Here is a 15,122-nt window from a genome sequence, read left to right as displayed (position 1 = left end):
ACAGCAAATAAAACACGGGTAACTACTTTATAGTCAGTTCGTGTATTTATCTCTCAGCATCCATTATGAATCTATTATGAATCAAGCTATACTGGGCATCTCTGGGAAAGAGCGTGTGAAGCTTTCTCGCAGAACAAAAAACAATAACACCCATATTCATGGATTGTGATATTCTCGGATAGCCATATGTGACTTTTGTGTCTTCAAAATATTTTATTCTGTTGATACATAAAAGGTTTGAAAATGTTGTTTTCTCGGCCTCTGCCGTTCAGGGAGGCTAGCTGGCAGCTAGCTGGATTTTTTTTTTTTTTTTCTGATTCGTATGCAAAACCTATATGGGAAACCCCCTTCCGACATAAGAAGTTCATCATCTCTCCAAGAGCAAAATGTGTGCCCTGCTTTCTTGGGCCACAAAAGGCACTGGGCTTTAACAGAAAGCGACTGCTAATAAGTTATAAAACAAATGGGGCCCCATTAGTGACCGTTTTTAATGGTACCATTGAATCAAACAGGGCTCTCCCTGACTCTGAATCAAGTCTGGCATAGCAACATAAGAATGTTGTATCGGGGCTTCTGGGTGGTTCAGTGGGTTAAGCGTCTGCCTTTGGCTCAAGTTATGATCTCAGGTTCCTGGGGTCAAGCCCCACATGGGGCTCCCTGATCAGTGGGGAGTCTGCTTCTCTGTCTCCCTCTACCCCTCCCCCTACTCATGCTCTTCCTATCTCCCTCTCTCTCTCAAATAAATTAATAAAACCTTAAAAAAATATGCTGTATCATAAGGAGAAGGAAGGTACATGGTTATATTTTATTTATTAGTATCTCATCTAGTCATAGGAAGCATTTAAGGCACCTTACATAGAGACTCACAGGGTAAGGAGAAGAAAAGTAAAACAGGTGAAGTAAGTGAGAAAAGTAAAGCCAAAGGAAAGGGAGGACAGTATATAAAAATTGTGTGGCATTTGAGATGCAAAGTCATACGTCAATGCCTGAACTTTTCACCCAAGAAATATGCATAAGTATGTCTTACTTTTAGAGAACCGACTACATGCAAATCCAGGCAAAAAGCCAGAGAACTTAGGAAACTAATACTTTACCAAAGAATTCATCACTACAGGCATACCTCCTCTTATTAACCAGATACTTTATTTTCTTTAACAAATTAAACGTTTGCGGGTCACCTGGGTGGCTCAGTGGGTTAAGCCTCTGCCTTCGGCTCAGGTCATGATCTCAGGGTCCTGGGATCGAGTCCCGCATGGGGTTCTCTGCTCAGCAGGGAGCCTGCTTCCCCTTCTCTCTGCCTCTCTGCCTGCCTCTCTGCCTGCTTGTGATCTCTGTCAAATAAATAAATAAAATCTTAAAAAGAGATTAAACGTTTGTGGCAACACCACATCAAGAAAGTCTTCTCTTGCCATTTTCCAACAGGATTTGCTCACTTTGTTTTTCTGTGTCACATTTGGGCAATTCTCACAATATTTCAAACTTGTTCATTATTATTAAATGTGTTAAGGTCCTCGGTGATCAGTGATCTTTGATGTTACTTTTGTAATTGTTTTGGGGGACCGTGAACCACATCCATATAAGATGGCAAGTTTAATAAACATCCTGTTTATTGGGACTGCTTCACTGACTAGCCTTTCCCCCATCTCTCCCTCTCCTGGAGCCTCTCTAGTCTCTGAGACACAATAATAATGAAATGAGTCCCATTAATAATTTTACAGTGGCCTCTAAGTGTTAAGTAAAAGAAAGACTCACAGGTCCCTCACTTTAAATCAAAAGCTAAAAATGATTAAGCTCAGTGAGAAAGGCACATTGAAAGCTGAGACGGGCCAAAAGCTAGGACTCTTATGCCAAGCGGGGAGCCAAGTTATTCATACAGAGGAGAAGTTCTTGAGGAAAATTAAAAGTGCTACTCCAGTGAACACACAGAAGATAAGAAAGCTGATAGGTAGAAAGACTGAGTGGTCTTGACAGAAGATCAAACCAGCCACGACATTCCCTGAAACCAAAACCTAATCTGGAGCCAGGCCCTGACTCTCTTCAGCTCTGTGGAGGCTGAGAGAGGTGAGGAGGCTGCAGAAGGAAAGTCTGAAGCTGGCAGAGGTGGGTTCATGAGGTTTAAGGAAGTGCAGGGTGAAGCAGCATGTGCCAAGGGAAAAGCTGCAGCAAGTTCTCCAGAAGATCGAGCCAAGATCATTAATGAAGGCGGCTGCACTAAACAACAGATTTTCAATGTAGACGAAACATCCTTCTATTGGAAGAAGATGCCATCCAGGACTTTCATGGCTAAAGAGAAGTCAATGCCTGTCTTCAAAGCTTCAAAGCACAGAGTGACTCTCTCATTAGGGACTAATGAGCTGGTGACTTAAAGCTGAAGCCAATGCCCATTTTGTAGAGCAAAAATCCTAGGTCCCTTAAGAATGATGCTAAATTTACTCTGCCTGTTCTCTATAAATGGAACAACAAAGCCCGATGACAGCACATCTGTTTACAAGATGGTTTGCTGAATATCTTAAGCCCACTGTTGAGACCTACTGCTCAGGAAAAAAGATTCCTTTTGAAATATGACGGCTCATTGACAACACACCAGGTCACCCAGGAGCTGGTGGAGATGGACGAGATGTATGTTGTTCTCATGCCTGCTGACACAACATCCGTTCTGCAGCCCATGGATCAAGGAGTCACTTCGACTTTCAAGTCTTACTGTTTAAGAAATACATTTTGTAAGGCCACAGCTCCTAGAGACAGTCATTCCTCTGATGGATCTGGACAAAGCAAATTGAAAACCTTCCGGAAAGCATTCACCATTCTAGATGTTCTAGATGCCAGTAAGAGCATTCATGATTCATGGGAAGAGGTCAAAATATCAACATGAACAGGAGTTTGGAAAAAGTTGATTCCCACCCGCAAGGATGACTTGGAGGGTTCAGGATGTCAGTGGAGGAAGTCACCGCAGAAGTGGTGGAAAGAGCTGGAGAACCAGCGTTAGACGTGGAGCCTGAAGATGGACTGAGCTGCTGCTGTCTTGTGATCAAAACTATACGGAGGAGGAGTTGCTTCTGATGAATGAACAAAAACTGTGGTTTCTTGTAATTGAATCTGCTCCTGGTGATGATGCCGTGAAGACTGTTGGAATGGCGATGAAGGATTTAGAATACTGCATAAACATGGGTGATCAAGCAACACCAGGGTTTGAAAGAATTAACTCCAATTCAGAAAGAAGTTCTACGGTGGATAAATGCTACCAAACAGCATCAGACACTTTAGAGAAATCATTCATAAAAGGAAGAGTCAAAAAATAAATAAATATAAATAAATGTATAAATAAATAAATAAATAAATAAAAGGAAGAGTCCATCGGTGTGGCACACTTCATCGTTCTCTTATCTTAAGAAATGGCCATAGACACCTCCCCCTGCAGCAACCACCACGCTGATCAGACAGCAGCCATCCTCACCAAAGCAAGACCATCCACAGGTAGAAAGGTTATGACTTGCTGAAAGCTCCAATGACATTCAGCATTTTTTTTTTAGCAATTAAGTATTTTTAATTAAGGTATGAACATTTTTCAGATAAGGGACCATTACACACTTAACAGACTATGGCGTAGTATAAACATAACTTTTATATGCACTGAGAAACCAAAAAATTCATTTGACTTGCTTTATTGCAATATTTGCTTTCTTGTAGTGGTGTGAACTAAACCCACAATGTCTCTTGTGTGCCTATATGTTCCTATTTAGTGGTGCTTTTGCACTTCATATACATTCATGTTGTTGTAGATAAAGCTCAGTTTATCTATATATGGCATTTTAAATCCTTTCTGCTGATAGACGTAAGTAAATCATTTCTATTGCAAAGGATGTAAGTGCACAAACTATGCAGGGTATGGTGTTGAGAACTGACTTAGAAATTTTTTTTATGTAATTTAATTTTTTTTCAGTGTTCCAAAATTCACTCTTTATGCACCACACCCAGTGCTCCATGAGATATTTAATCAAAAACATGCATGGTGGGTGCCTGGGTGGCTCAGTCAGTTAAGCATCTGCCTTCAGCTCAAGTCATGATCTCAGGGTCCTGGGATCAAGTCCCAGATGGGGCTCCCAGCTCAGAGGGGAGTCAGCTTCTCCCTCTCCCTTTGTCCCTCACTCCACTGTGTTCTCTCTCTTTCTCTCTCTCTCAAATAAATAAATAAAATCTTTAAAAAAAAAAATGCCTGGTAAGCAACCACCACCACCAACAGCATATGCCTTTCCAATAAGGCCCAGATGCCTTGTCCCCAATCAACCGTAGGTGGAAATCACACCCTTGTAAGTTCTCATCCTAACTCCTTCCTCATCCTCTAAAAAAGTCCCATCATAATGTTTACTAGGTTTTAACATCCTTGAGAACAAGCCTATCCACCTGAACCACCCCGCTCAACACTATGAATTCAGTAGGAGCCTAAAATATTTCCTGATGTTTGCACGGGGAAAAGAGGGAACACATTTCTTATTTTTAAATGATTTTTATTAACATACAATATATTATTTGCCCTAGGGATACAGGTCTGTGAATCATCAGGCTTACACGTTTCACAGCACTCACCATAGCCAATACCCTCCCCAATGTCCATAACTCAGCCACCCTATCCCTACCCCCCTCTCCCCAGCACCCCTCAGTTTGTTTTGTGAGATTAAGAGTCTTTTATGGTTTTTCTCCCTCCTGATCCCATCTTGTTTCATTTTCTCCTCCCCTACCCCCGCAACCCCCCTGTCCTGCCTCTCGAATTCCTCATATCATAGAGATCATATGATAATTGTCTTTCTCTGACTGACTTATTTCGCTCAACATAATATCCTCTAGTTCTATCCATGTCATTGCAAATGGCAAGATTTCATTTCTTTTGATGGCTGCATAGTATTTCATTGTATATATATACCCCATCTTCTTTATCCACTCATCTGCTGATGGACATCTAGGTTCTTTCCATAGTTTGACTATTGTGGACATTGCTGCCATAAACATTTGGGTGCACGTGCCCCTTCAGATCACTACATTTGTATCCTTAGGGTAAATACCCAGTAGTGCAATTGCTGGGTCGTAGGGTAGCTCTATTTTCAACTTTTTGAGAAATCTCCATGCTGTTTTCCAGACTGGCTGCACCAGCTTGCATTCCCACCAACAGTGTAGGAGGGTTCCCCTTTCTCCGCATCCTCGCCAACATCTGTCGTTTCCTGACTTGTTAATTTTAGCCATTCTGACTGGTGTGAGGTGGTATCTCATTGTGGTTTTGATTTGTATTAGAGAACACATTTCTTACTGATTTCCCCATCCATGGTTTTTACAGGTCAGAGGAAGTAAGGTTCAGGTTCATGCACACATTTCAGCCCAGCAGTAGATTAATTTTGGGCTCCCACTCTGATGTTGCAGGACTGACCACCACTAGCTCAGCAGTGCCTTATAAGGGCGGGGACAGGTCGATAGAGTAGGGAGATGGGGCAAAAGGAAGAGGCCTTGCTAGGTAAGAAAGAGGTGACACAGCTGGTTTGACATAAAAAAGATAAGAGGGTCAGATATGAACAAGAAACCAAGTCACTGCCATGAATGGTCTCAAGGCAAGTGGGAGGAGATGCCCTTGACCTTTCCATTTTTATATCTCAAGAAACAATACTCTGTGGGGTTTTCCCTCTTCAGGGCTGCCTTTGACATTCATTCTAATCATAAATGTCAGAGTTGTTGCTGAAGAGTGATTAAAAAGCCCTAACTCTGAGGTTTCCAGGATAGTCCTGGAACTGAAAACCTCCTGAGGTCAGTCCTGCTATGTATTCTCTTTTAGCTATTTTTTACCATCTAGATTTGCCAGTCATTTCTTTAACTCTGTGTGTGTGTGTGTGCGTGTGTGTGCATGTGCTTAGGGAAAAATAATCCATTTCAACCAGAAGAAAGCTTCCTTTTTAAGTTTTTGCAAAGCCAAAATAAATTCTGAATATGAGAGTCGTATCTTTAAGAATGCTCTGGGCTATTCTTCCAAAGTAGTTCTTAAAATATATTGGAAATAATGTGGTCCAGTTAAAAGGAAAGTACTAAAGTTTTGCTTTTAAAATAAGTAGTATGGTGTGGAGTCCCTTCTTAGTGTTCACATAAAATCCTTGAACAGCTAAATCCACCAAAAAAGGTCAAATAAAAATCTGTGCCTTTAAATTTTTTCTTGCTTAAAGTTTGGGGGTTTTTTTGTAATTTATTTTTGCATTGATTGTTGGATAATGATGTACTACAGAAATATATAAAACACAAGCTGTCTCTTATTCTGTTTGGTGATAAAATGCTCAATTAAAAACAGGTTATGTTGCATGCCCTTGGCATCCTGTACTGATACCGTATTGTTCAGAAGAGTACATGTCACCCTAAATAATTTCACATGCATCTGTTTTATTAGTAGGTGCTAATTAAACATGCATCTTGTGGAGTGACTTCCCATAAGATCATTTTGCAGTTTCCTGTATTATTTATGTAACACTTTGGTATCTGTGGGTCACAGATCCTACTAGAAACTTTTCCTCCTAAAATTATTAATGAAAAGTGAAGTCCCTCTCTATAGTATTTTTCCAGACATGCTTGGAAATATATTCCAGGGCAAAATTTGAAACAAACAAAAATGTGTTAGTAATATACACAGTGTTATCTATTTCCCAGAAGATTTATAAGCCACCACAAATGTTCATTAATAGACGGTAATGCTCTCTTTTCGCTGAAGGTCTACAACTCCTCCCCCCACCACCCCAATATCCATCCAGTCCCATTGTTGGGGCCAAAATATCCACGCAAGTCATGGTCAATATGAAGATGGCCGAGGGCAAGCTCCTCTGGTGCAGGGAGCTGCCTTGCCTAAACGCTCTGCATAGCCCAACAGATCATACCCACTGACTCAGTCTGGCCGACATAGGGCTGCTTCTTCTGCCCCCCCGCCTCTTTCCAAACTTGTGTCGAAACCTCAAATCCATGGCCATTACTTGCTTCAGAAAGGACCACCACCCTTTCTTCTTCTGTTTCCCATGCAGTGTTACACCACCATGCTGGTCTGCATTCAAGTAAATCATTCCAGAGCCATATGCATGTAGGTAGTTTTGTAACATAAGGCAAAGCCCTGGACTGCTCTGGGTCTTCTTTTCTTTTCTTTTCCTCGTCCTCCTCCTCCTCTTCTTCTCCTCGTCCTCCTCTTCCTCCTCCTCCTTCTTCTTCTCCTTCTCCTTCTCCTTCTTCTTTTTTAAGATTGATTTTGTTTGTTTGTTTGTTTTAGAGAGACAGAGAGCAAGCAGGGGGAGGGGCAGAGGGAGGAGAGATTCTCAGGCTGTCTTCCTGCTGAGCACGGGTCCTGACGGGGGTGGGGGGGGGCTCCATCTCATCACTCCGAGCTCATGACCCAAGCTGAAATCAAGAGTTGGACACTTCACCAGCTGAGCCACCCAGCTTCCTATCCTTTTTGCTTTTTGCTGTAAAAAAAAAAAATCAGCATTTCTCAGAACACTATGTTCATAAATTGAACAAAAGTATCAGAGAAATAAGTTTTTGACCCTCTTCGTGTTGTATATGAAAGGTTCTAAGAAGCCCTATAGCAAAGAAACTCATTTGGCTTCGCTTAACTCGATGTCCCACAGAGCACTGGCTCTCAGAACCTTTCTTCTGATCATATGTTGCCACCTCAAAACTCATGAGAAAACATTTTGAGAGTGCCACACTCAACAATCTTTAATGGACTGTTCTAACAGAGATGGATACTCTACAGTTCCCTTCTGTGATTCTGCTCTTCCTCTTGCAAAGGATTTGAATGCTTGGTCTCAGCTCAGTTAAACTAAATGACTCCATACAGTCAATAGTAATATATATACACACACACACACACACACACACACACACACACACACATTCAAAAAGTATGGCTTGAACTTGGATCTGGGCAGCGGATCTCCCCACCAGTCCCATAGTTCGTGGCATTTACCACACTCACACTGCAGAATACAGTACATTAAATCTCTTAAAGAGTGACTAATACGCCACCGTGATGGGACAGACGCTTGGGGTTTTAGCCAAATCTTGTAAATTTAGCAAAGAATATCAGAGCAACTCCTTCTGTTACCCTAAATGTCATGGACTCTTACATTTTCATGAAGAACACGCAGGTCTTGGTTTTAAAGGTCTTACATGAGCACTTTCATTGAAAATCATAAGGTTTGCCTACATTGAGAACACGAATACTGCAGTGAGCCTATCCCGGCAGTTCCAGCAGGCGCTGGAGAGTCCAGAGTTAGTGGGGGAGGGAGAGAGTTGGGTTGGAGGTGCCCTACTGGATTGAACCTCAGCACTCTGAGAGCTCCAGTGAGCAGATTTCAGGACCAGTATGACTTCTTTTTGCCACAACCTATTTTTAAGTATAACACATATTTTCTTGCTCTACTATCTAGAATTGAGACCATCCAAAAGCACAGTTTGCCCCCAAATACTTCACTTCACCAACATAATCCAATTACCCCCTCTTCTAAGTAATCACTCCTTATTTCCAAACCTAGACTACTTAATTCTTGCCTTAGTTTTACTCCATCGTGAAGTCCGTAAGACAGTCAGTCTATGGAAGGCAGACTTAGTTTTGAGGTGCCCACGGGGCTAGCACCTCATGTCTCTGTGATTGTTGGCCCCCCAACCCATCTAGTTCCAGTTTATTTGCTGAGTTCTATCCTTGTGCCTTTGTTTTGATTTCCAACTTTGCTGTGTTCCTGACAGGTCCATTATTTTCAGAGAATTGGCCTCCCATGATTGTTTCTACCTCCCCTTAGCTCACCTAGATCCTGACTCCAACTATAATAATAGCACAATACTTTATCCATGGGTCCATTTAGCATCCATGGGTGCTGGGGCCACAAGCAGAGAACAAAGAATGCCAAGTACATACAAATGAACTGAGCACCTAGCAGCTGGGCTGAGTCATTTTGCAATTAAATAGCCACATTTGTGTAACGCTTGTGCAAGCCTCTTGGGTATAGTTTCGTGATCTTGCCTTGTATGTGAACTTGAGCCACCGTGGATTGCTCAACTCAACGCTCATCTTCAGGAAGCCTTCCCTGACTGTCTGAGCCCAAAGAGTCTCTTTTTTTTTTTAATTTATATAGCTTTTACAGTCTGTGTCTGCTGCCAGAAACTTACCATTGAATTACCTTACCATACCTCCGGCATTGAATTATCCAGTGGTCTCTTTGGCTCTCTGTTCACACAGTATAGTCTTCCTAACTAGATGAGGAGTGTACCTAAAAAGTTTTTATATCTCCCACAATATGTTATATAAAATAACAAGGAGATATTCCCATAATCTCATCAACTAGTGTGATACGGGACAATGAGATACCTATTTGAGTTAAGTGGAAATTGAGATAGAACATGTGTGTTCAGTGCGATTAATGGAAAAGGAAGAAGAAGGCATTGAGAAGTAGAATGAAGAAGATAAGAGGGAAGTTCAACCATCTGTTCCTGGGAGTCTGGTTTAAACTGAACCCTGCCATTTTCTTTGTTCCACAGGCTTTCAGAATTATCTTCCTGTTTACATAATTACCTACACTAGATGAATTAGACAACAAGGTCTTCCAAGAATTCCTAATGTCCCCATAAAACAAGCACAACAAAGATCCCAGGAGGGGCACCTGGGTGGTTCAGTCCGCTGAGCATCTGACTCTTGATTTCAACTTAGGTCATGATCTCAGGATCTCAGGATCATGGGATGATGGAACCCTGCTTCAGCCTCCACGCTCAGTGGGGAGTCTGCTTCTCTCTCTCTTTCTTTCTCGCTCTCTCTCTCTCTGCCCATCCCCTCACTTACTCTCTCTCTCAAATAAATAAATAAATCCTTTCTAAAAAGCCCAGGAATTAAGATTTAGAGCCTCCTTATCCCTCTGACAGCTCATGAAATGCTCAACTAAGGTGAGAAGAAAACTCGGCCAAAAATTCCTTCCTCATCTCCTTAACTCAACGTGAGCTTCCACAGTCTTTGGGAAGCTAAGACTCCTTCCTGCTCCAAAGACCACGGTGCCCTACTTAGAACAGCTGTAAAGCCAGAAACGCTCTTCTCATTATCACAAACAGTAATTTGTTTTTTCTTTGAAATAATTTATGCCTCAGAGTAATTAGTTTGCCCTCTTTACATATTCATATCTTTGTGTTAATCTATTATATGTAGCCATGTCTTTACCAGTTTTTAAAAAATATTTTTTTAGAAGGATAAACACTGGTTTCTTCATGGTAATATTTGATTAACCTCAATAAATGATTCAGCAAATTGTTGGCTTTTAAAGATGTGAATGTGAATGTGAGGGAAGAGTTTTCTTTCCAAAATAATTACAGTTGTACCCAGGCAATTTAGTGAGCCAAGACACTCCTAAACACTTGGGTTCAGCCTCCCCTTGGGGATCAGGTTGCAGAACTCATAAAGGCCTTATCAACTTACTTTCAGACTGATAGCTGTAAGCTGTCTAATTGCAAATGAGTAGTTGCAAATGTCCAGTTCCTCAGGGGCTGGGGCGGTTTCCTTTCATCTGTAATTATAAACAGGGGCAAATGACTGTCCATCTAGTAGGATGTTGAGAGAGAATCCCCATAAAGAACCGGTAACATAATGGACTCTACCTCAAAAATCTATCAGGTAGCTAGGCCAGTGGGTGGATCCAAAGGGAGACCTATATGGTCTTAAGGTTACCTACGCTGCAAAAATTAGAGAAGTTGGGATAAGAGGAGGCCCCAGAAGTAAGATACATTTATCTCTAATTATTGGCCTGCTATCTGTGTGCTCATCAGTCCCGATACCATCCACTGGAGTCAGAAGACCTATGTTGGATGCCTTCGCTTTGCCTTATCCTCACTGTGTGGCTTGAAAAACTTTATATCATCTCTCTGAGTCCCATTCTCAGGTTCCTATTCTGAAAAATGAGGACACAAGCGTGTTGCCTGTCCATCCGAAAAGGGATGTCCACAATGAGGATAATGTGTGATAATTTGGGAACTGTCTTGATGTCCTTAAGAGCTCTGTGTCTGCCTCATTGGCAAGACAAGTCTAGGGGAGATCTCCCTCAAGTCTCCCTCCCTCTGTTCACCGAGGTTGTTGTAGACTTCCATGCATGCCTGCAATCCACTAGCCACGTGCCAGCCAACCCCGTCACAGACTCTGCTTCTGATCAGGTCCTTCTTCTCCTCCTCTTCCCCTTTCCACATAATCTTTCCCCCCCAAATACTTTGGAACTTCCCAAGATGGCCTTCATCCAAAATATAGTGTCCAGATCCTTTTTGATCCATACCCAGGAATCCTAAACTAGACCAGTTCAACACGTGCTCAACCCCTTGTCCTAAAACTCTGATAGGGACATGACCTCGACTTCAGCTTGCCTGGAAGGGATTTAAGACCAGTTGATATGTGAAGGTGCTGTGGACTGTATAATTCTATATTCTGTTATAAAGTAGCCACTGCTAAGATCATGTTCGTGGATTATCCATGTGGCCCTTATGGCTTGTGCAATAATGGGGTATTCACTGAACCTTTGGAGGTAAACTATTCCATCTTTAAAAGAAAGCTCCAATGATTGAACTGGAATGTGGGTCCCAGTGTGGTCCCACTGCTACTCATTGCTGCCATACAGAGGCCTAATCACCAGTTTGCATAATAATTATATGCATATTTAAAGACTTTTTCTTTTCTGCCAAAAAAAAAAAATCTGTTTTTTTTTCCTGTTGTTTCTAGTAGATGTATTGTCTAATTCTGTATTGCCTTGTTTTCTTATCTCTTAAAAACTCCCCCAAACCCCCCAAAGCCCCCCAAAAAACCCACCTCTAGTATTTCTAGTTTGATTGTAATACTAATAATAATGACTAGTACTAATATTCAGCTAATAATCTTCCAACTCCTCAACAAGATTATGATGCATGATTTTGTGAGATTTTTAATGACGACCCAAATGTAGACTAAGCATGAAGTCCCAAAAATCTAGCTTATTTCCTTATCTGCAAGCCCAATACATTATCAATGAGAGAAATCAATTTTCTTTGACAAGATTTGTTCTTAGTGAATCCATGATAGTTCCTGGTGATCACTGCTTCTTCTGGAAGTAAACCATTTTAGCATGTTGTCCAGAATTCACTTTCATTCTCTTTCTGGAAAGCAGAATGGCTTCTCTGTTTTTGAACATTCTCTGTTCTCTTTAACAGCACCCAGATTAATGGTAATGTCCCAGCAACCTCTTTAACATCTCTCATTTGTATCTTTTGATAAGGGATGAAGGGAAGAAACACCAGTTGGATTGAAGAATAAAAGCAGCTAATTGTGTGTGTGTGTGTGTGTGTGTGTGTGTGTGTGTGTGTCTGTGTGTGTTTGGTGTGGGCACTTCTTTCTATGGAAACATAAACTTGTAAATTTCTGAGATCCCAGAATTCTCTTCAGAGAGAAGCTGGTGAATTGAGACAGGAGCTTCTACCATCTTGAAAAGCCAGAATCCTCAACTCTCTTTGTTCGTGCACAGTCCAAAAGAACATGCATTATTTTCCAGTAGGCTGGGTCCGCAGCAGGCGTAGAAGGGAAACAATCCTGAGCAGAAGCAAGAGGGAAGGGCCAGTAAATGATGGATGAAATGAATGAAAATTAGAACATGTGTTCTAAAGCTTCCCAAAGCACAGCACCCCTAGAAAAGAGACAGAACTATATTTGTCTCCGTGTTTCTCCACTTGGGTTTGGCATAATCAGCAATATCTCTTCGGCGAGGGAGAAAACAAGTGTCTGCTGGTCTGGATTAAGACGCATTAACAGGGGAAGCATATGGTCTTTTACACAGTGCTTGTTCCCACACTGGGCCAAGGTTAACAAATTAATAAAAAGGGAGCGAGCCGCATAAATGTTGAACCTTATTAAGCATGAGATCATCACTCCGAGCTATCTTTATTTTACAAGAATCTAAATGAAAGAAATTCAAGCCCCACTTTCATACATACAGGCTGAAAATCATTCTTATAATAGCTGATCATACTTTTGAGGACAGACAACAGCAGTTTTTAACTGGAAGATGGTGAAGACAGATTCTGTTCTAAAAGAGTTTTATTGAGATGATATTGGAAGAAACACCATGATTTATTTAAGTACTGCATTGCATTTTCCTTTGTTCTTTCAACAGGTTAGTAATTACAGAAGTAGCGATTAGCCTTGACAGAGAGTACACAGAACATAAATGGATACTGTGCGCAGTGGAGGGGCTCTGTGGTGCCAAGCTTATAATTTTCAGTCGGAGCTAATTATCCTTATTATACTGCATGACTCTTTTTTCTTGAATTATGAGTGGAAAAGTGCTGAATAGAATTTTTTTTTCCAAAGTGCCCTGAACTGTTCAGGGAAATGGAAATCACAAACAATGAAAAGCTTGTTAAACCATGAGAGCGATCATCTATAAAGGGATTCTGAAGGAAGTTCCCTTTTCCTGCACTATAGAAATGTAAAGTGCTTATCAGAAAATGATCTGGGGTTTTTGTTGTTGTTGTTGTTGTTTAAGTTTTGCCACGGGGATGATAAGAGAGAAAGCGCTAGCCTCAGCGGCCCCCAGCCTCCAGCACGCAGGCTGGAAGAAAGAGGGAAAGGCTTGAATATTTGCCCAGAGCCAGGAAAGGCATGGGGAGGGGGGCTGGGTTTAGACTCAGGGGCACAACGGAATTGGCAGTCACCTACTTATTTGGGCAGTTTAAGTCCCTGAGCGCCAGAGCGCTCACAGTGAGGAAAGGCCAAGTGCCACCTGTGAACTGGTCGGAGATGAGAGGCTGAGTTTCCAATCCAGTTACGACAATCCTCTCTCCGAGTTCCCTTCTCCATTGCCCCCTCCATTATAGTGATGCATATGAGCAGAATTCCACAGATGGTGCATGCTTTTATGAGCTCAGTCCTGAAATTTGGTTTGAAATTTCCCCAGTGTCCTCTGTGCTTCTGTCTTTGCAACAGATGCACTTAAATGTTAGCAATTTATTTGTGGCCTGTGCTCCAACCCGAGCTAAAGAGGGGAGAGAGGGCTTTCACAGGAGAAGCGGAGCTCTCAGGCGCCGGCCTGGTGAGCCACGCCACTGGCTGCAGGAGCGGGAGGAGGGCTCCGTTTCTGCGGGCGCAGCTGGTGAGCCACGCAAAAATCAATTTTGTCTTCCCCTCCAGTTCAAGTCGGTTCTATGAATACAATGTTCAATCCAATTATTCTGGAGGAAGTTCTCTGCTTTCTTTAGCCTATCCTGCTTCGTACATGACAACATCTCCTTTTCCATTGTTACCATTTAGCAGGGCTCTAGATTTCAGAGGGACAGGATGGAGAAGTTCATGAGAGTCCAGGAGGAGGCAGATTCTTTTTTAAGGACACCGGAGCTCTGTAAGGTGACACCATCTAAGAATACAGCCCTGGTTCCAGGGTAACGTGTGAGTCAACCCTTTTATTTAGTATGTCAACAGTTATATGCTCATTTAGCGCTACTAAAATATTCTTGAGCAGAAAGTTATGGGCTTTCTGTGTGGGTTTAGAAATGTCAGCCCAGATAAGCAGGCAATTAACAAGAGCATAATGTTATCTTCCGCTAAAGCAATCATCACACATGTGATTAGGAGGTGATGTGTAATTTCCCAGATAGGGGCATGCGCTAGTAAAACACAATTAAGGCCGGTAAGATATCATGGGGAAGAAGCCACTTCGTTGTTTAACTGGGATAAAATCCCACGGGTGCCTGTGATATTATTACATAACGCAGAGAGACTACTGGTCAAATTGTCCAGATCCCGTTCCCCGCCCAGTGGTATTGGGAAAGCCACTCTCGCCCCAGGGCTCACAACTTTCCATCCTTGATACAAAGCCCGTCTTGTCACCTTCTTCACCTTCACCTTTTCCACAAGGCTCTTCATTAAAATGAAGATATTCCAATGTCACCAAGTCTACGTTTCTAATTCTAACAAACTGGGTTGAGTTTGAAGGTCCTTGAAGGGCCAGCCCTGCAATTTTGACCTTGTCATTTGCTTCTTGGATGATCAACGCAGGTGATGTCGATCTGACCCTCAAACCCTCATCCATAGAGTGGGGACACGGAGAGAACTTATTTTAAAGTTCCTC

At 42.0% G+C, this 15,122-nt stretch overlaps 1 pseudogene; it reads left to right on the top strand.

Annotated features, from left to right (window-relative positions):
* Positions 1–982: 982 nt before the first annotated feature.
* The window catches only part of LOC116869869, a 28,420-nt pseudogene continuing 14,280 nt past the window's right edge, over positions 983–15,122 (top strand).

This window comes from Lontra canadensis, unplaced genomic scaffold (assembly GCF_010015895.1).
Source record: "Lontra canadensis isolate GAN:19392208 unplaced genomic scaffold, GSC_riverotter_1.0 scaffold21, whole genome shotgun sequence".
In the NCBI taxonomy this organism is placed as follows: Eukaryota; Metazoa; Chordata; class Mammalia; order Carnivora; family Mustelidae; genus Lontra; species Lontra canadensis.
This window is presented reverse-complemented; position numbering and strand designations above follow the sequence as displayed.